This window comes from Engystomops pustulosus, chromosome 4 (genome assembly GCF_040894005.1).
Source record: "Engystomops pustulosus chromosome 4, aEngPut4.maternal, whole genome shotgun sequence".
In the NCBI taxonomy this organism is placed as follows: domain Eukaryota; kingdom Metazoa; phylum Chordata; class Amphibia; order Anura; family Leptodactylidae; genus Engystomops; species Engystomops pustulosus.
The window spans coordinates 214,992,791-215,014,023 of record NC_092414.1 but is presented as its reverse complement, the minus strand read 5'-3'; the positions used below and the strand labels follow the sequence as shown (position 1 = coordinate 215,014,023).

At 45.9% G+C, this 21,233-nt stretch overlaps 10 non-coding genes across 10 annotated transcripts; 6 read left to right on the top strand and 4 right to left on the bottom strand.

Annotated features, from left to right (window-relative positions):
- The first annotated feature begins 5,647 nt into the window (after nucleotides 1-5,647).
- TRNAI-AAU (transfer RNA isoleucine (anticodon AAU)) lies at nucleotides 5,648-5,721 on the top strand. Its single transcript has one exon. It is a non-coding gene; the product is annotated as a tRNA-Ile (tRNA).
- A 955-nt stretch (nucleotides 5,722-6,676) lies between these two features.
- TRNAQ-CUG (transfer RNA glutamine (anticodon CUG)) lies at nucleotides 6,677-6,748 on the bottom strand. Its single transcript has one exon. It is a non-coding gene; the product is annotated as a tRNA-Gln (tRNA).
- A 510-nt stretch (nucleotides 6,749-7,258) lies between these two features.
- TRNAL-AAG (transfer RNA leucine (anticodon AAG)) lies at nucleotides 7,259-7,340 on the bottom strand. Its single transcript has one exon. It is a non-coding gene; the product is annotated as a tRNA-Leu (tRNA).
- Nucleotides 7,341-8,451: 1,111 nt separating this feature from the next.
- TRNAI-AAU (transfer RNA isoleucine (anticodon AAU)) lies at nucleotides 8,452-8,525 on the top strand. Its single transcript has one exon. It is a non-coding gene; the product is annotated as a tRNA-Ile (tRNA).
- Nucleotides 8,526-8,936: 411 nt separating this feature from the next.
- TRNAQ-CUG (transfer RNA glutamine (anticodon CUG)) lies at nucleotides 8,937-9,008 on the bottom strand. The gene has a single exon. It is a non-coding gene; the product is annotated as a tRNA-Gln (tRNA).
- Nucleotides 9,009-9,242: 234 nt separating this feature from the next.
- TRNAQ-UUG (transfer RNA glutamine (anticodon UUG)) lies at nucleotides 9,243-9,314 on the top strand. The gene has a single exon. It is a non-coding gene; the product is annotated as a tRNA-Gln (tRNA).
- Nucleotides 9,315-13,210: 3,896 nt separating this feature from the next.
- On the top strand, nucleotides 13,211-13,282 carry TRNAQ-UUG (transfer RNA glutamine (anticodon UUG)). Its single transcript has one exon. It is a non-coding gene; the product is annotated as a tRNA-Gln (tRNA).
- A 634-nt stretch (nucleotides 13,283-13,916) lies between these two features.
- TRNAS-AGA (transfer RNA serine (anticodon AGA)) lies at nucleotides 13,917-13,998 on the bottom strand. Its single transcript has one exon. It is a non-coding gene; the product is annotated as a tRNA-Ser (tRNA).
- Nucleotides 13,999-15,577: 1,579 nt separating this feature from the next.
- TRNAQ-CUG (transfer RNA glutamine (anticodon CUG)) lies at nucleotides 15,578-15,649 on the top strand. Its single transcript has one exon. It is a non-coding gene; the product is annotated as a tRNA-Gln (tRNA).
- A 653-nt stretch (nucleotides 15,650-16,302) lies between these two features.
- TRNAL-AAG (transfer RNA leucine (anticodon AAG)) lies at nucleotides 16,303-16,384 on the top strand. Its single transcript has one exon. It is a non-coding gene; the product is annotated as a tRNA-Leu (tRNA).
- Nucleotides 16,385-21,233: the final 4,849 nt, after the last annotated feature.

Sequence of the window (21,233 nt, the reverse complement as noted above, 5' to 3'; positions counted from 1 at the left end):
TGGTCAAATTTTGTCGGTTATACGTTCATTTAGCCCTAAAATTTACACATTTCCAAAAGATAAAGAGAGAAAACCCACCATACAATTTGTTCTGCAATTTATACCGAGTACAGAGACCCCCCACATGTGGGTGTGACTTGTTTTATGGGCGCACAGCAGGGCCCAGAAGGCAAGGGGCGTCCTGCAGCTTCCAGGATTTTGGTTTTCTCATTGGCCCCTTTTATAGGCTATAAAACGTTAGTGTTTCCGTTATTTGTGCTATGTGACGGCATTTTTTTTGCGAGACGAGATGCTTTTTCCATTGTTACCATTTTGGGGTTGGTATCACCTATTGTTGAAAATTTAGGAACTTTTTTTTGAGGTCATGAGTAGAAAAGCATCAATTCTGTACTGGATTTTTTCCTTTTTTTTTTTTCGTGTTCACCGTATAGACTAATAATCCTGTTATCTTTATTCTATGGGTCGATACGATTACAGGGATACCAGACATGAATATTTTTTCTTATGTTTTACTAAATTTGCCAAGTAAAACCCTAATGTAGGGAAAAATCTATCATTTTTGCATCGCCGTCTTCCAAGTGGCAGAACATTGTTACGTTTTTGGCTACAGAGCTGCTTGGTGGCTTGTTTTTTGCGGGACATGTTGTACTTTGCACCAGTCACATTCTGGAGTACATATGTTTTGTTGATCAGTTTTTATTGCATTTTTTGTGGGATTCAATAGGTAAAAATCATAATTTTTGGCAGGTTTTTACAGGTTTTTTTTTTTTACGGCGTTCATCATACAGGTTCAATATTTATTTAACTTTATGGATTGTTACGGACGCGGTGATACTATATATGTGGGGTTTGTGTTATGATTTAGACTTTTTTGAGCTTTATATGTCTCTTTATATGTTTTGGGGCTTATGGGCATTTTTAGTGATTTTTCACTTTATTTTTTATTGAAAACCTTTTTTTTTTTACTTTTTCACTTGTTCCACCATGGGACATGAACAAGCAATCATCTGATTACTTGTTCATGGTAATACTCTGCAATACTGATGCACATGCATAGGCTGACACTGTGCCTTTAAGATGACGTCAGAGACGCCATCTTTCAGGCACTGCCAGCAGACACCTCTGGGGTCACGATCGGACCCCAAGATTCCATAGCAGGGATCGGCGCCCCCGAAAACGGTGCAAAGGGGGGGGGGGGGCGATTGTGGGGTAAAGACCCCCGGAAGGCATGTTAAATGCCCCGGTTGGGCTGACCGCGGCATTTAACGGGTTAAACACCCGCGATCGGAGCCCACTTCACGACTTTGCTTTTTTAAAAAAAAATTTTCAGGTTTCTTTTTCTGTCCATAGAGCTTTTATAGATTTTTTCCATGTACAGAGCTGTGTGAGGGCTTGTTTTCTGCATGACAAACTGTACTTCCTATTGGCTGCATTTTATATTCTGTGGCCTGTACTGGAAAGCTGGAAAAAAAAATACCAAATATAGTGAAATTGACAATCAACGCATACTCTTGTGGACTTTTTCCGGCTTTCATTGTGCGTTACAAATGACAGCTGTACTTTATTCTTCGGAGCGGTGCGATCACGAGGAGACCATATTTATTTAGGTTTTATTTGGGCTTTTTAAAAAAAATTTAAAATTAAACCCTTTGATAGAGAAAATTTTCTTTCTTTCGCCATCTTCAAAGGCCAATAACTTTTCAATACTTTGGTATATGGAGCCGCGTGAGGTGTCATTTTTTGCGGGATGAGCAGATGTTTATATTTCCATCATGTTTGGGACTTTACATCTTGTTGATCATGTTTTATTCAAATGTTTACATGCTGTGAAATGGCAGAAAAGACATGACTTGGACATTTGCCCGGTAATTTTATTTAAATTTCTATTTGTAATTTAGGGATGGGCCAGTAAGGCCCCTTCCACACTAGCGAGTGTGATGCGATGAACTCGCATCACACTCGCAACGCAAGCTGCCGGGAACACACGGCCCAAACGCTGCACCGCGGGAGTGAACTGACATGCTGAGCTCACTCCCGCGGTGCAGCGTTCGGGCCGTGCGTTCCCGGCAGCTTGCGTTGCGAGTGTGATGCGAGTTCATCGCATCACACTCGCTAGTGTGGAAGGGGCCTAAGGGTCCTGGCTGTCATACCAACCAGTCAACGCCTTCCGATGATGTCACAGGGGCCAGATCCAACCAGATCCTAGATAAATCATGTTTTGGCTAACACTGATGATCGCCTCCAGTACCGATCGTAGGTGTCTGCCACATGAAGCACTGGAGTGGGCTCAACCCTCGCAGATACATCTAGATACATACAAATACATTGCATGTCATTAAGGTATTTATATTCCCTGTTATGTACTGGAAAGCTGGAAACAAATTCCAATTCCAAAAAATGTTTAACCCCTTAAGGACGGAGGGTTTTTCGCCTCATTTCTCTCTCTCCAACTTCAAAAATCCATAACTTTTTCATTTTTCCGTGTACAGACCTGTGTGAGGGCTTATTTTGTGCGTAACAAATTTTACTTTCCCGTAATGTTATTTATTTTAACATGCCGTGTACTGCGAAGCTGAAAAAAAATTCCAAATGTGGAAACATTGAAAAAAAACCGCACGTGCGTCACGTTCTTGTGGGCTCAGTTTTTACGACTTTCACTCTTCGCTCCAAATAACACGCCTACTTTATTCTTTGGTTCGGTGCGATCGCGGTGATACCAAATTTATACAGGTTTTATTGTGTTTTAATACATTTTCAAAAATTAAACGAATGTGTACAAAAAAGAAAAAAATTTTTTTGCCATCTTCTGACGCTAATAACTTTTTCATACTTTGGCGCACGGAGCTGAGTGAGGGGTCATTTTTTGCGAAATGAGGCGACGTTTTCAATGCTACCGTATTGAGGTCTGTGCGACATTTTGATCATTTTTCATTTCATTTTTTATGTTATGTAAAAAATTTGGGCGCCATTTCCCGCCTCGGAGGTCACCGCCGGCCGTAACCGTTTTTATATTTTGATAGATCGGGCATTTTGGGACGCGGCGATACCTAATATGTCTGTGATTTTTACTGTTTGTTATGTTTTATATCCGTTCTAGGGAAAGGGGGGTGATTTGAACTTTTAATATTTTATTAATTTTTTTTATTTTTTAAACTTTTTTTTTTCTTTTTTTTTCCACTATCTTTTAGACCATCTAGGGTACATTAACCCTAGATGGTCAGATCGCTGCTACCATATACTGCAATACTTCTGTATTGCAATATATGGCATTTTTGCAGCACATTCATTACAATGAGCCACTGGCTCATTGTAAGGAATATGCAGCTGCCAGATAGCCTCGTGTCAAGAGAAGACACGAGGCTACCATGGCAACTGATCGCCGCCCCTTGATGACGTTCGGGGGCGTGGCGATCGAAAAAAAGATGGTGGCGCCCACGCGCCGCCGTCTTTTAAACGCCGCCGGCGACTTTGCCGGCGGCGTTTAGGGGGTTAATAGCCGCGATCGGTGCAAGCACCGACCGCGGTTATTAGCGGTGGGGGTTTTGTGCAAAATGCAAAAACCCCCACCTCTGTATGAAGAGGACTCAGCCCGTGAGCCCTCTTCATACATCCCTTATACCTCTGCGCCGTAGAGCTACGGCGCAGAGCGTTAAGGGGTTAAAATACTAACGGGAAGCAACAAGTTATTGCTTACATTTCTGTGTTTTCGCTAAACTAGTTGGGGTTTGTTGGGAGCTCAGTCTCTAATAGACATCAATTCTTTAATCCAATACTGGACCCCGGGGGTCTGGCAGAATACAGCCGAATTTGGAGGCTACTCAGATCTATTTCCTAGGAGTTTATTAAATGCCATCATTTTAGCTGGTGACCAACAATCACCAGTCCGTCAGCGCTGGAAGCTCACGGGGTCCCAGTAGGGGGTCAAGATTCCTCCGTAAAAAAAAAATTATAAAAGCCCCAACCCTAAGTAACCTTCATAAAAGAGAAGGTCCCACCGAGATTTGAACTTGGATCGCTGGATTCAGAGTCCAGAGTGCTAACCATTACACCATGGAACCTCAGCTGATGTGCAGGCCTCACTCACACCTTTTCAAAGTCAATGAGAGGACATGACGTGTTCTCTGTATAATCACTGCCTTTAAATACATTCATCCCAAGGTTTCTTTAAATGTCGATCACTGCTGTGGGGAAGAACGGCCGGAGGACAGTAACCTGGACTGTAGGATACCAATTACAATCCTATAGTGAACATTCATCTTACCTAAAAAAGGTCCATGAGCTGGTCCTAAAGGTATAGACATCTCCGACCAGCCATAGACCTCTCCCACCAGCCATAGACCTCTCCCACCAGCCATAGACCTCTCCCACCAGCTATAGACCTCTCCCACAGCAATAGACCTCTCCCACCAGCCATAGACCTCTCCCACCAGCCATAGACCTCTCCCACCAGCCATAGACCTCTCCCACCAGCCATAGACCTCTCCCACCAGCCATAGACCTCTCCCACCAGCCATAGACCTCTCCCACCAGCCATAGACCTCTCCCACCAGCAATAGACCTCTCCCACCAGCCATAGACCTCTCCCACCAGCCATAGACCTCTCCCACCAACCATGGACCTCTGCCACCAGCCATGGACCTCTCCCACCAGCCATAGACCTCTCCCACCAGCAATAGACCTCTCCCACCAGCCATAGACCTCTCACACCAGCCATAGACCTCTCCCACCAACCATGGACCTCTCCCACCAGCCATGGACCTCTGCCACCAGCCATGGACCTCTGCCACCAGCCATAGACCTCTCCCACCAGCCATAGACCTCTCCCACCAGCCATAGACCTCTCCCACAAGCCATAGACCTCTCCCACCAGCCATAGACCTCTCCCACCAGCCATAGACCTCTCCCACCAGCCCGGTGGCTAACATGTGGACTCAAAGTCAGGTTCTATATCTGTTCTTATGAGGACGACCAACTCGAAGAGATTGGAGCCTTAATCCAGCGTCATAGACCACTCACTCTCGCTACCTTGTAGTCTGCTTCATCTTTGAAAGAGAAAAAAATTACTATTTTTTTGGATTTAGTTCATTTTTGGGGAGAATTTGAGAATCAACCCCTGAAACACAAATCTCGTAAACACCAGACTCTAGTAGGGTATTTGGTGCTTAAATAAGATCTTCTTATTAGTTTTTTTTTATCTTTTGTATAGATATATCTATATATGTCTCAGTTTTGGGAGAGCAAGGTGACCTTGGAGGCCTAATTAGAAGGTTTCAGAAGAAACTGAAAAAGAACCTACCACAACTATACAAGTTGTTGAAGGAAACCTGTCAGGTCAATTTGGGACTATAAACCAACTACAGGTCGTTATGGACCTTGGGTTCCGAGCCAACCTGTAGGTGGAGAAAGATGAAGGACTTATAGGTATTTAGTGTCATAAATTTCTCTGACAGGTTCCCTTTAAGAGAAGCATTGGTGGCTCATTTGATCCGTCTCTTAGATCCTGCATTCTTCTAACTAGAGGACTGTATATAATCTCTTTGACGGCTTATTGAACCTTTTTGTGGACAAGTTGGATATCTAAGACACCCCCCCCCCCCTCCAGGTAGATTGTGCAACAAAATGTGAAAGAAAGTTCACTATCACATATGGCCGGTTAGCTCAGTTGGTTAGAGCGTGGTGCTAATAACGCCAAGGTCGCGGGTTCGATCCCCGTACGGGCCAGTAATGTTTTTTTCATCAAAATTTTTTTCAGGTTTCCACTATTCACTCCCCATCAATAACAATCCATAACTTTTTATTTTTCAGTTTTTAGAGCTTTTTTTACATTTCTGGTTTTTTTTCCATGTACAGAGCTGTATGAGGGCTTGTTTTCTGCATGACAAATTGTACTTCCTAATGGCTGTATATGATACCGGCCGCATAAAGCAGTGGTGTCGTCTCCGTCCATGCAAATAAGTACAAATACATCACATGTCATTAAGCTGATAAATGCCATTGTCATTCCAAATGCAAACAATTAACAAAAAAAAATAAAAAGAAGCAACAAGTTATTGCTTAAATTTCTATTTTGGCGCTAAATTAGTGTTTTTTTGGGCACTCGGTCTCCAATAGCCATCAATTATTTAACCCAATACTGGACCCTAAAGGTCTGGCAGAATACAGGCAGTCCCCGAGTTACATACATGATAGGGTCCATAGGTTTGTTCTTAAGTTGAATTTGTATGTAAGTCGGAACTGTATATTTTATAATTGTAGTTCCAGACTAAAAAAAAAATTCCCCAGTGACAATTGGAGTTTTTATTTTTATTTTTTTGCTGTAATGGGACCAAGGATTATCCATAAAGCTTCATTACTGACACCTTACAGCTGATCATTGCAGTCTGGGACTATAGTAATGTATCCAGAGAGGTCACCAGAGGTCAGAGGGGTCTGTCTGTAACTAGGAGTCCTCTGTAAGTCAGGTGTCCTTAAGTAGGGGACCACCTGTAACCAAATTTGGAGGCTACTCAGATCTATTTCCTAGGAGTTAATTAAATGCTTTCATTCACCAGTCCGTCAGTGCTAGAGGCTCACGGGGTCCCGATAGGGGGTCAAGTGTCCTGCGTTAAAAAAAAGTATAAATGCCACAACCCTAAGTAGCCTTCATAAGAGGGTTATAAAATAACAAAAAAAATTAAGGTCCCACCGAGATTTGAACTCGGATCGCTGGATTCAGAGTCCAGAGTGCTAACCATTACACCATGGAACCTCAGCTGATGCAAGGGACTGGATGTGTATAGTTGGTTGTGCCGTATTCATAGTGCCCCAATTGCTAACTATAATATATGCTTTGACTCTTTTTCTGAGCATTATAAAAACCCCCAACAAATCTCCCCAAAAAACAGTGTAACAGCCTGTGAATCCGCAGCATGGAAGGGCTGTGGTAACGCCCCAGGAGCCCTTTGGGCACATTAGCATAATTTTACATGTTGATTTTAGAAGGAAGGAGGCCATGGATAACCAATAGGAGAAGATACCACAGTCCCGGTGCCTGGATCTATGAGTAAGTGTCCATGGTTTATCAGGAGGAATTTTGATGGTTGATTTTCTTTAATTCGAAAACTCTCCTTCACTTCTCCTGGACTGAGCTGCACCAATTCTCCGGGATGCGCTATTTTCTAGACTGTTACTATCTGCACAGCTTCTAAAGTGCGGACAGAAAGGCAATTTCTTTATTTTTTCATATGTGGAAAATCACAAGAAAATAAAAACCATCAGTTGGCAGCGGTGGGATTCGAACCCACGCCCCCGAAGAGACTGGAGCCTTAATCCAGCGCCTTAGACCGCTCGGCCACGCTACCTCATGCCTCCTTTCCTTTAAAAAAATAAGTCACAATGTTTTTGTATTTATCTTCATTATTTTGTTTTTGGAAGTTTTAGAATTAACCCCTGGAATATATAGTTTTATATACTTATAATGGAGTGTCCCCTAATTGTACTGGACCCTCTAGCCATAGAATTGGGGTTAGTATACAGATCACTGGGGGTCCACAGTTCTGATACATTTCTGTTCTTGGTTTGGTTCCTCTGTTGGGATATCTTTGTAGAGATCCTTGAAGTATTGGTGGCAGGTGTCCTCATTCTGGATACGGAGGTCGCTTTCCTTCCCGTCACTGCCCATGTGGTGCCATAGTTCCCAGAATAAGTTGTCCTGGAGGACATCTTGGAGCTGGGTGAGCTCGGTGGAGATGTGGTTCTATTTCTTTCTCCAGAGTATGGACTTGTATTGGTGTTGGATGCTGTTGTAGGCTTCCCTCGGGTTGGCATTGTTTGGGTCTCTGTGTTTCTTGTTGGAGGCCGTTGAGGACCTTCCATAGGGATTTGCATTCTTTCTCGTTTGCCCTTTGACCTCTTGTGGTTGTGTCTCCTTACATCAGACATTTCTGCCATTTTGTACATGATATGGTTGAGGTCTTGGTTTACCCCCTGAGGGTTTATCTCATACACGGTTGTGTAGACGCTCTGAAGCTTTTCCTTGGCTTCTCGGCTGTTTGGGGTGTCTTTATATCTTGAAGCCGATGTTTTTGACCATTTGAAGGATGGTGGGAGGCAGAAAAGCGCCTGTTTGGATGGTTTGTTGGTAGACCTGATGTATAGAAGGAACTGGTTGTGATCTGAAAGATCTATGAAGGCTCCAATGTTTGTAAAGTCCATGTCAGTGATGGCGTAGTCCACCACACTGCTGCCTACATGAGAGCTCATTGTGCACCTTCCGAAAGAGTCTCCCTTTGTGTGGCCATTTAATACATGGAGTCCGGAGCCTCTGCACATATCAAGCAGTTTTCTGCCGCTCCTGTTAACTGCTGCCGTAGCTGTTTCTATCTGTGTGTATGGGATGACTACAGCCAGTCTCTGCTCCAACGATTGAGGGACAATGTCCGACAAATTGTCAAATCAGTTCTTATTTCACATGGCCGGTTAGCTCAGTTGGTTAGAGCGTGGTGCTAATAACGCCAAGGCCGCGGGTTCGATCCCCGTACGGGCCAGTAGTGTTTTTTTCATAACAAAATACTGGAAGTTTAACCTCTATAATGACAAAGCCAGAAAAAGCCTCCACAAGCTGTTCGTCTCTCAGTGTATCCAGGTTTCTACTATTCACCCCCCAAAATCCATAACTTTTTATTTTTCTGTCTATAGAGCTTTTTTTTCCATTTTTGATTCCAGTTTTTTTCCATGTCCAGACCTGTGTGAGGGCTTGTTTTCTGCATGACAAATTGTACTTCCTATTGGCTGTGTTTTATATTCTGTGGCCTGTACTGGGAAGCTGGAAAACAATACCAACCGTGGTGAAATTGACAAATAACACATATTCTTGTGGACTTGGTTTTTACGGCTTCCTCTGCGGCAAATTCATAAGATGTTTATATTAATAAGGTGAACATAACAAAAAAAATACAAGGTCCCACCGAGATTTGAACTCGGATCGCTGGATTCAGAGTCCAGAGTGCTAACCATTACACCATGGAACCTCAATAGATGTTGGTACCCTGGAGCTCCCTGACCAATTTGGATGGTTTTAGGTCTGTAATTGGTAGTTTCCTCTCCAGTGATATAGGTGGCGGCTCTCCTGCAGTTCTCTCCTCTTACTTCTGAAAGTTGGGTAACTAAGAAAGTGATTCAATGGCGGAATCAATTTTCAGACCTATAATTATCAGTTTCCACCATCTCCGAAAAACTGGATGTAACCCCATGATGCTGGAGAGGGTTCCATGGTGTAATGGTTAGCACTCTGGACTTTGAATCCAGCAATCCGAGTTCAAATCTCGGTGGGACCTGCAAATTTTTTTATCAGCAAATACAGAAAATCTTTTTATATAATGTAAAACATAAAGGTCGCAGTGCAGATATTGTATATCAAACATATTTGACCCCATAAACAAACACTAAATTATACTTAGTGCTGGGCCTGGAGGGAGGAGCTCTGTCCTAGGAATACAATGAAATTGAGTCATACTCCTCCCTTCAGGCCTGCACTGTGCATTATTCAATGATTTTGCTTTTACTGGAGCGTCCCTTTAAGGACTTGATTTTGTTTAAATTTTAAAGAGGATTTTCCCTTAGTTCCAGTGGATAAAGAGGTTCTTCAGAAGTTAAAAAAACATGGTTTTTCTCCAAAAACAGCATCTGACTTGACCATTTGTGGTTGACCAACTGAGCTCCATTCATCTCTGAGCTGCAATACCAGCAATAACCACGAGTCAGGTGTGGAGCTGTTTTTGGAAGAAAGCAACCTAGTTTATTTTGACTTCCTTTAAGTTTTTGGAGGACAACACCCTAAGGAGCCTAAGGGTGAAGACACACATGGCGTTTTTGGGCCGTTTTTACTAAGTGCGTTTTCAGATCGTTAAAAACGCATGCGTTAAAAAACGCATCCGTTTTTTAAAAACGCATGCGTTTTTGTCCGTTTTTCTGAAATTACGCAATGAAAAACGGACAAAAACGCATGCGTTTTTTACAATCTGATCTCCTCTGTCCTTCTGGAGATCTGGAGTCAAAGGCTACGGTCACACGATCCGCTAGGCGTCCGTTCATAACGTGACGCTAGCGCACAGGGGAAGGTCCTCGGCCCCAACGCACATGCGTTTCCAGGGCTTATCAATCGCATGTGTTTCCCTGTTAACGCATGTGCGTTCAGGCCGAGGACCTCCCCCTGTGCGCCAGCGTCGCGTTATGAACGCAGATCGTGTGACCGCGGCCATAAGGTGATGTGATGTGATTTGCTGGATGTCCGGCCCGATTATTTAGAGACTGGATCTGGGGGACATTTATAAATCGCCTTTAAAACAGAAAACTAGCGGATATTTTCTTCCCCGTGCTGCGCGTATATTTCATGAAGTGTCGGCGCCAATATTTTTGTGGTTTTCTGACCCTCAAAACTTGGACTTTTTGGCACAAAATTGTATCGTTGCTCGTGGATTTGCTACTTATCCGGTGATTCTAGTTTTCTAACTCCTTTTGTGGCGCAGTTTTTGGCGCACAATTAGAGCAACAAATCACCGGTCCAGGAAGTTGTATTTCACCTTCATGAATGGGGAGACAGTTCTTAACCTTATTGCTTGTGCGCCAAATCATTAATCCCCCGCGTCACAAACTTACATCCCCCTGAAAATGATAGCACGATACCTGCTCCACCCTGCGCCCAACTTAATAAATGTCCCCCAGTGTCAGTTCAGTTCAGAAAGGGTGATGTCACACTTGGCGTGTTTAGGCCGTTTTTGGGTCATTTTTAGTTTTCAGATTGGTAGTGCGTTTTTGTCCGGTTTTCCGAATTTGCGCAATTAAAAACGGACAAAAACATATGCATTTTTTACGATCTGAAAACCCACTACGTAAAAACGGCCCAAAACGGCCTAAAAACGCCATGTGTGACATCACCCAAAGGGTGTTGCCACACCTGGCGTTTTTGGTCCATTTTAAGCATGCGTTTTTTTTTACCATTTTTGTCTGTTTTTCCCAATTATCTTAATAGATAAGACTGTTATAAGCAGCCAAAGGCATGGTAATGGTCGAAAATGGATGCTTAAAAACGGACCAAAAACATCATGTGTGGCCTCACCCCTAAATCGCAACACACTGGCCCGTGGGCAATAGGCCTAATGGTGAAGACACACGTGGCGTTTTGAGGCCGTTTTTGGGCTGTTTTTAGTAGAGCGTTTTCAAACCGGCCCAAAAACGCCACAAGTGTCTTCCAGTGCAGTGGACTCGGAGTCCACATTGGTAAGACCTTCATTCTAGTGGCCACTCCTATATACAAATTATAAGGACATGACTTCTCCTTGCTTCACCTACCAGAGATTTCTCACCGGATTCTTGTTGCCCTCCTCACGGCCTCAGATGTCTGACCCGACCACCACTTACCTCTGCACACCAGACTCACTCAACTATGGACTTACTAAGACCCAGTATCTTTAGACCCCACAACCCTCCTTCATACATAACCTCCCCCGACCCTCCTTTCTCCTAGTCACATGGGCCTGGGACCTTCCAGACAGAGGTCCAGATGTGGTTCTGATGGTGCAACAACGCTGGTTAGATGTTGTCCTTGCGTCCACCCCAGTATTGTCTACATGGTGGATCTTCTGCTTTCTCCAGACCTACAGGAGGAAACACGGAACATTACGATAATGGCGGCCTCCACCACCCGGCGGCCTCCACCACCCAGCGGCCTCCACATGAACCAAGGGGCTGCTGACACAGGAAGTACAAATCTTCTATCAGGACGCATTCGCTAAGACCTAAGGCCCGTTCCACACTTGCAAGTGTGATGCGATGAACTCGCATCACACTCGCAACGCAAGCTGCCGGGAACGCACGGCCCGAACGCTGCACCGCGGGAGTGAACTCAGCATGTCAGTTCACTCCCGTGGTGCAGCGTTCGGGCCGTGCGTTCCCGGCAGCTTGCGTTCATCGCATCACACTCGCAAGTGTGGAACGGGCCTAAGAACTGTCTCAGGGGGCGACCACACATTCAGCTTTTCACATGAAGTTTTTGATGCCCAAACCAGGAACGGAGTAAAAGTAGGAGAACCTTCCAACCCATTCTCATCCACACCCAAAACTGCATCAGATAAACTGTGTGGACGCTCCCTCAGTGATTGTGAGATACAACCAGGGGGGGGAGACTATAATTCACATCTGTTCTTCTGGTTTGGGCTCAAAACAACTGATCCCAAAGACAGATCTGTAAATCAGACCAAACACCTTCACAGTCCAGTGATGACCAAAGCTCAAAGCATTACATAACAATGGGGCTTCTCCCCCTGCATTATCTTATTCATGGAGCTCCTCCACCTTCATTATCTTATTCATGGAGCTCCTCCCCCTCCTGCTGTGGCTCAGACAATTGTTACAATTTACATTTTCTTCCTTAATTAGTAATTGTAGACATTGGGGGACGGGAATCATTGGAACCTTTGTCTTCCTCTAAGTTTCTTGTGTCTCCAGACTCTGGGATTTACTTTATGTTATTCATCCAACAGACACAAGGGGATACACCTCTGGCTTAGATACAGGATGAGATACACCTCTGGCCTGGATACAGGATGAGATACACCTCTGGCCTGGATACAGGATGAGATACACCTCTGGCTTAGATACAGGATGAGATGCACTTCTGGCCTGGATACAGGATGAGATACACCTCTGGCTTAGATACAAGATGAGATACACCTCTAGCTTAGATACAGGATGAGATACACCTTTGCCCTGGATACAGGATGAGATACACCTCTGCCCTAGATACAGGATGAGATACACCTCTGGCCTAGATACAGGATGAGATACACCTCTGGCCTAGATACAGGATGAGATACACCTCTGGCCTAGATACAGGATGAGATACACTTCTGGCCTGGATACAGGATGAGATACACCTCTGGCCTGGATACAGGATGAGATACACCTCTGGCCTGGATACAGGATGAGATACACCTCTGGCCTGGATACAGGATGAGATACACCTCTCACATTGTGTAACGCTCTTGTGTGGCACACGCTCGGTATGTCATCTGCCTGAGCCGGCGAGGATCTCGAGTCCTCCCTCACGTGACTTACTGACATAAAGAAGGGAGTGACCCAAATTCAGAGAGGAACTATAATTACACCTGGGAGTAAAATATTTACCGGTTCTACCATCTCCGAAATATCATAGAAGCCTCTGAAGCAATAAGGAGGTTCCATGGTGTAACGGTTAGCACTCTGGACTTTGAATCCAGCGATCCGAGTTCAAATCTCGGTGGAACCTGTAACTTGTTTTTTTTTTTTAAGATATCGGAGGATTTTTATTTAGAGTTTAAATTTATTATGACTATAGCGATGAGACATAAAATAATCTCAATGAGTTTTCCTAATTCATATAGTATCTAGTTATAGACATTATTTACATTCTGTACAAGGACTTCCCACATCGACAGAAAGAGGCGGAGCAAAACAGGCCCGATGCCCGATGTCCAAAAATACGAAGCAAAAAAAAAAAAACATTCACTCGGCTGGCGACACCCGTTTTGGTTGGTGTATGTTTGTACACAGGATTTCATTCATTAAATTAAAGAATTTTTTGTGAATTAGGGGCTGGATATGCTATGGGCATCTGAGGATCTGAAATACAGGTCAAATAAGGTCGGAAAAGTAAGAAAACACAATTGTATCTCAAAAAATAATTTTTTTTTTCCAAATCTTCTTTATGAAAACATATTTTTAGCAGAGGGTGTTGAGCAGCAGTAGCCAGCCTTATGTAGGGTTTGTTCTGCTACACATTGACCTCACCCACTCTCAAAGTCTATGATGACAACTTGTGACCTCTGACCCTCAGCACAAAAAAATATTATCATATGCTTGATAAAGAGTCACTGGAGCCCAGATCCAAAAAAAAAACTTCTCGTAGTCGGCAGGATTTGAACCTGCGCGGGGAAACCCCAATGGATTTCTAGTCCATCGCCTTAACCACTCGGCCACGACTACACATGATGTGATACTGCAGTACATTTAGCTGATGGTAGGTGTCACTGCCTCCCTACCCTACTACCGGCCCGTACCGAGTAGACCTAAACACTCCACAGAAGGCTGTGTTATACCAAACATGTGAGGTAGCGTCGCCAAGTGGTCTAAGGTGCTGGTTTAAGGCTCCGGTCTCTTTAGGGGAGGTGGGTACGACAAGGTTTTTAAACCGTGTCCCTGTACATGGCGTGGAGGGGGCCTAGTAGCTGTAAAAATCCCAAATGCTTGCACTGATAAATCTATAAATAGGCTCCGGATATCCATGATTTTGCTTGGAATTTTAACCCTTTCCAGACATTTGAAGTATCTGCAATATTACTGAATATTACTGCATGGCGGAAGGTGCGTCCCCAGTACTATTACATAATGCTAACCCGTCTCCTCCGCTACATCGGACACTCCCCCCTCCCCCCATGCGCCTACTGTAGCTCTGATGGCAGCCCTGGGGTCTGCCAGTGCCCCCAGGGCTGCGTGGTGTCTTCCAGGAGCCGGGTTGTAAGACACAGAGCATGCGCTTATGTATGTTATATCTGTATTACACTGTGTTATAGAAATAAGAGCTTTAATAAGCGATCAGAGCATTGATTGTTCAAGACAACCTGTAAAAGTAAAAAAAAAAAAATTAAAGCACTTAATAAAAACATTTTTTAATAAAGAGAATTAATTAAATAAAGTGAAAGTCCCCTAAACACCATCATTCCTCGTTACATACCAAATAAAGTTAAAAAAACACAAAATCACCAAAAAATCCCACACATTTGATATCGTCGCATTCACTAAAATCTGTACAATAACTCAGAAACATTATTGGACCCGCTCGGTCAGCGTCGTAAAGACAAAACCCCAAAAAGTTGCCAAAAATGTCAATTTTTTCAAAAAATCATTCACAAAAATGTTCTAAAAAGTGATCAAAAAATGTTATGTGCGGCAAAATGGTACCACTGAAAAGGGCAACTCAACACGTACAAAAATAAGCCCTAAACCAGCTCTGCCAACCCAAAAAATGTCTCCGCAAAGATGAGATTTTCTCCAGTAAAATTATAAAAAAAATATGAAAAAACTGTATAAATGAGGTATCACCGTAATCGTAGTGATCTATAGAATAAGGATGATATAGTATTTTTAGTGTACCCCCCCCCCCAATACAATAAAAAGGAAACCAAAATTTCCAAATTTGCACCAAATATCCGTTTTTTTTTCCATGAATAAACGCAAAACATGGCACCAAAATTTTTCTAACTAACGAGAAGCGCAAAGCGAAACCGTTTCAAAATCACTTTGATATGTTGACGCGTTCTGAAGTTGTGACCACTTGTAGTGACTCAGGGTGGATTTGAAAAATTGGGTTGTGTCAGGAAGGTGAAAAGTGGCTTTGGCAGTAAGGGGTTAAGACTTGTTTTTAAAATTCCAATTTAAAAAAATACCCCCCCCCCCCCACACACACAACCTAAATTTTTGAAATTTGAAATTTTTGATTTGGAAACAGTTTCTACTTTTCCCCCCTCCGTCCTTCGAGGCTGACCTGTCTCATGCCACATCGGAAGGTTCCATGGTGTAATGGTTAGCACTCTGGACTCTGAATCCAGCGATCCGAGTTCAAATCTCGGTGGGACCTTGAATTTATTTTAAAATTTTTTAATTTCCAATTTTTAGCCTTGTAATATCTACAGCTCCTATGACTTGTATGGCTATGACCTTATGGGCCATTTGTCCTCCAGTAGTTACTTGCGCTGAAGCTGTAATATCTCTTATTTAGCACCTAGGAGTCACAACGGTGACTCTTAGGCCGAATTCACACGACATGTGGGGGGCATGAAAACAGTACAGGACTGATGTCCAACATGGAGCCAGCGACTCACGACGTCACACGGGACAGTGTTCAAGACGATAAATTTTGCCAAAACACGGAAAGAGTAAAACTTAAACAAGTGACTTAGACTCCCTTGTCTGCATGAAAGAAATAAGCCGAAATACCTAATTTTACCCCCCCCCCAAAAAAAACGGAAAAATGTGTTGACTCGAGAATAAGCCTAAAATTGTGCTGAAAAACTCGGCTTATACTTGAGTATATGCGGCATTATTCTTCCATTTCATTCCGTTCTGTTCTTCCATTCGTGTTTCTTCCAACACTTGTTGAACCTACATGGGGAGACCCAATGGATTTCTAGAAGGTGATGGTAGGAGCCATCACTCCGTGCGCTATTACCGTCCCTAATCGGGTAGACATCGATTCTGGACAGGTGACTGATGACTGCACTGAATGACTGGGGTAGCGTGGCCGAGCGGTCTAAGGCGCTGGATTAAGGCTCCAGTCTCTTCGGGGGCGTGGGTTCGAATCCCACCGCTGCCAAAGGTTTTGCCATCTTAAGTTTAGAAAACGACAAAGGTTTTTGTGACAGAATAGTAACAAAAGCATTTTAAAAGCTTCATCAATACCTGAAGTTGTCTCTGTAAGCTTCCTGTGAAATCCAAAGAATACTTGCCCTGCTCGAGGGAGATACTTGTACTGTGGTTCTTAGGTGCAGCAGGTGAACCCACTTCCTTGACGCTTGGACTTGATGGACAACTGTCTTTTTCTGACCTTATCTACTGTGATAACACAATGGGGCTGGCGATAGCTTTTCTTGATAATAAGCGTAGACAAGTTCACTGCTCTGATATTGATGACCTATAATATAATATAGATAGGATATCAATGGCATCACCCTTGAAAATCCCTATAAATAATGGGCTCGATGGATTATTTTGCCCTTTGGAGCCATTAAATTATCATTGTTTGTGTGTGAGGGGAACAATGGGGGGAGGGTATTTAGTAAGGCTTCTGGCAGTGCAGAAGGGGAGGACAGGGGGAGGACAGCGGGTGGACAGGGGGAGGACAGCGGGTGGACAGGGGGAGGACAGCGGGTGAACAGGGGGTGGACAGCGGGTGGACAGGGGGTGCACAGCGGGTGGACAGGGGGTGCACAGCGGGTGGACAGGGGGTGCACAGCGGGTGGACAGGGGGAGGACAGTGCGTGGACAGGGGGAGGACAGCGGGTGGACAGGGGGAGGACAGCGGGTGGACAGGGGGAGGACAGTGCGTGGACAGGGGGAGGACAGCGCGTGGACAGGGGGTGCACAGCGGGAGGACAGCGGGTGGACAGGGGGAGGACAGTGGGTGGAGAGGGGGAGGACAGCGGGTGGATAAGGGGTGGACAGCGGGTGGACAGGGGGTGCACAGCGGGTGGATAAGGGGTGGACAGCGGGTGGATAGGGGGTGGACAGTGGGTGGATAGGGGGTGGACAGGGGGTGGATAAGGGGTGGACAGCGGGTGGATAGGGGGTGGACAGTGGGTGGATAGGGGGTGGACAGCGGGTGGATAAGGGGTGGACAGCGGGTGGATAGGGGGTGGACAGTGGGTGGATAGGGGGTGGACAGTGGGTGGATAGGGGGTGGACAGCGGGTGGATAAGGGGTGGACAGCGGGTGGATAGGGGGTGGACAGTGGGTGGATAGGGGGTGGACAGCGGGTGGATAAGGGGTGGACAGCGGGTGGATAGGGGGTGGACAGCGGGTGGATAAGGGGTGGACAGCGGGTGGATAAGGGGTGGACAGTGGGTGGATAGGGGGTGGACAGTGGGTGGATAGGGGGTGGACAGTGGGTGGATAGGGGGTGGACAGGGGGTGGATAAGGGGTGGACAGTGGGTGGATAGGGGGTGGACAGCGGGTGGATAGGGGGTGGACAGCGGGTGGATAAGGGGTGGACAGCGGGTGGACAGGGCGAGAATTCACCATAGCCACCACCGGAAAACTGCTACAGACTATGGGGGAGATTTATCATGAGCCCCGGGGTATGATATCGGCCGCAGAAAAAACACTTCGTCATCCCAGATACATCAAGAGGCTTAACCCAGCCTGGCGTAGTTTTTTGTAAAAACTTGAGTTTGCAGGTTTTTCTAGGTTTCACAGGCACAAGGCAGGAAGGCCCCATGCCCACCCACTCCAATGGCCGCAGTGCCCCTCTACGCCCTCTCCATGCCCACATGTCATGGAGGAGGTGTAGTCGCGGTAATCCCCTTTACTGCTCTACAAAGGTCTGACCTGGTGTAGATCTCATCTGCATCTACTACAAGGCTTCAGATATACAGATGCTGATACCAAAATTCCAGTCTTATTAATTAATGTGATCCCAAAATGTTAGTCCCTACTCTGTGCACAACAGTCCCAAAGGACAATCTCACCAATTCCCCGGGAGGTTACAGATTGAAGCGTTCCTCAGTAATTCCTCCTGTTTTTCTGTACTTTTTCCCGTCCTCGGCTCCTCCATAGACCTTGTTCCACTTTAGTGCAGCGAAGTCCAGAGACAATCCTGCACTGGGAGTGTGTACAGCGCCGATTACCGGGGGAACAAGGAAAAGGTTTTATATACTCAAAAAACAAGGTTAAAAATCGCGCGTATCAGAAATTTTTCAAAAGCGTCAAACCCCCTCCCCCGACCCCAGTGTCACCTCCTCGGCTTCTTCCGGTGTCCGGTATACAGAGCGAAACATTCGTAACAGAAAATGTCTTTCTTTTTCGCACAACAATAAAAGTCGATTACAATAAAAGCAGCCTGAGATCAGTATTATCCACATTCCTCACACCGAGAGATAAGAATTCCAGAGTTATTTCCCACATCCATAAATAGATTCTATGTCCCATGTTATTTCCATATCCTGATTATTTCCTTATAGATCGGACGCCACTAATCCTATGCACAAAAGGCTTCTGTTCTACGAAGCTCATTTGTCCAATCACAGAGTTCGGCTCAACTTAATATGAGGGATTTTGGATCTACAGTCATGGCCAAAAGTTCTGAGAATGAGACAAATGTTACTTGTTACAAAGTCTCCGGCATCAGGTTTTATAATGGTGATTTGCATAAACTCCAGAATGTTATAAAGAGGGATCAGCTTATCAGCAATTCATTGCAAAGTCAATATTTGCCTAGAAAATGAACTTTTTCCCCCAAAACACATTTCCCCTTCATTGCAGGCGCCTTAGGCGGAGCAGCTGCCATGGTGTCAGTGATGTCCCCAGTAACACAGGTGCGGGGGCTGGTGGGGACAGGGCTGGGGGACTATCTGTCAGGATTAAGTAACAATCACACCACTGGATACAATTAAAGGAGGCTGGTGCTTGGCATCATTGTTTCTCTTCTGTTAGCCATGGTTATCTCTAAAGAAACACATGCAGTCATCATTGCACTGCACAAAACTGGCCGAACAGGGAAGAGAATCGCAGCTAGAAAGATTGCACCTCAGTCACCAATCTATCGCATCATCAAGGAATTCAAGGAGAGAGGTGCCATTGTTACCAAAAAGGCTCCAAGACCCCAAGAAGGACCAGCAAGCGCCAGGAGCGTCTCTTACAAGTGTCTCAGCTTGGGGATGGGGCTCCCAGCATCGCAGAGCTTGCTCAGGAATGGCAGCAGCAGGTGTGAGGCATCTGCACGCACTGTGACACTGCGGAGACTCCTGGAGCAAGGCCTGGTGTCCAGGAGGGCAGCACAGAAGCCGCTTCTCTCCAGAAACCATCAGGGACAGACGAATATTCTGCAGGAGGTGCAGGGAGTGGACGCTGAGGACTGGGGGACAGACGGATATTCTGCAGGAGGTGCAGGGAGTGGACGCTGAGGACTGGGGGACAGACGGATATTCTGCAGGAGGTGCAGGGAGTGGACGCTGAGGACTGGGGGAAAGGCATTGTCTCTGATGGATCCCCTTTCTGATTGTTAGGAGAAGACAAGTTGAGCGATGCCCCCAGTCCTGCCTCCTACACCTGTAACGCTCCGGCAGCCATTCATGTGAGGGGGGGGGGGGGCGGCTTCTCAGCCAAGGGAATCGGCTAATAACACCTCCATGAATAAAGAATGGAGCAGAATGTCCTCCAGGAGCCGCTTCTCCCAACCCTCCAGGAGCAGATGGTGATGAGCAGAGCCTCCTCCAGCATGATGGAGCACCGGCCATAAAGGGGAGAACTAAATGGCTCCGGGAACAGAACACAGAGATTCTGGGTCCATGGCTCCGGGAACAGAACACAGAGATTCTGGGTCCATGTCCTGGAAACTCCCCGGATCTTATCCCATTGAGAACTTGTGGTCAATCATCAGGAGACGGGGGGCAAACAAAACCCAACACATTGTGACAGAATGCAGCAGTGATTGTGCAGGAATGGACGGCGATCAGTCAGGATCTGGTGCAGGAGGTGAGTGAGAGCTGCCAGGGAGAATTGCAGAGGTCCTGAAGAAGGAGAGGTCCTGCAGATACTGACTCGCTGCAGTAACTCCTCCTACCTGACAATAAAAGCTTCTGCTCCCCATAATATGATTGCACTTGTATCTCTGTATGTGATAAACATCTGACAGACCAGAGGGACACATCATGTGACAAGAGAAGATTTGTGTCATTCTCACTACTTATGGCCATGACTGTACATGGAGAGAGATAGGACATGTTGTATATTTTCCCCGTGTACGGAGCGGCCCCGTATCGCTCTGTGCGCCTATTACCGTCTATGGGGGATGTACGTACGTCGCAAGCTATATACATCCCCCATACGGTCAGACAGGGCAGCCATCAGGAAATTCGGGGCCCCATACAGCAAAAGTGTCTGGGCCCCAACACACCCCACCCCAGGATAGAAATAGGGCCTCCCCCACCCCAGGATAGAAATAGGGCCTCCCTCACCCCCCACCCCAGGATAGAAATAGGGCCTCCCCCACCTCAGGATAGAAATAGGGCCTCCCTCACCCCCCACCCCAGGATAGAAATAGGGCCTCCCTCACCCCCCACCCCAGGATAGAAATAGGGCCTCCCTCACCCCCCACCCCAGGATAGAAATAGGGCCTCCCTCACCCCCCACCCCCCACCCCAGGATAGAAATAGGGCCTCCCTCACCCCCCACCCCCCACCCCAGGATAGAAATAGGGCCTCCCTCACCCCCCACCCCAGGATAGAAATAGGGCCTCCCTCACCCCCCACCCCAGGATAGAAATAGGGCCTCCCCCACCTCAGGATAGAAATAGGGCCTCCCTCACCCCCCACCCCAGGATAGAAATAGGGCCTCCCTCACCCCCCACCCCAGGATAGAAATAGGGCCTCCCTCACCCCCCACCCCAGGATAGAAATAGGGCCTCCCTCACCCCCCACCCCCCACCCCAGGATAGAAATAGGGCCTC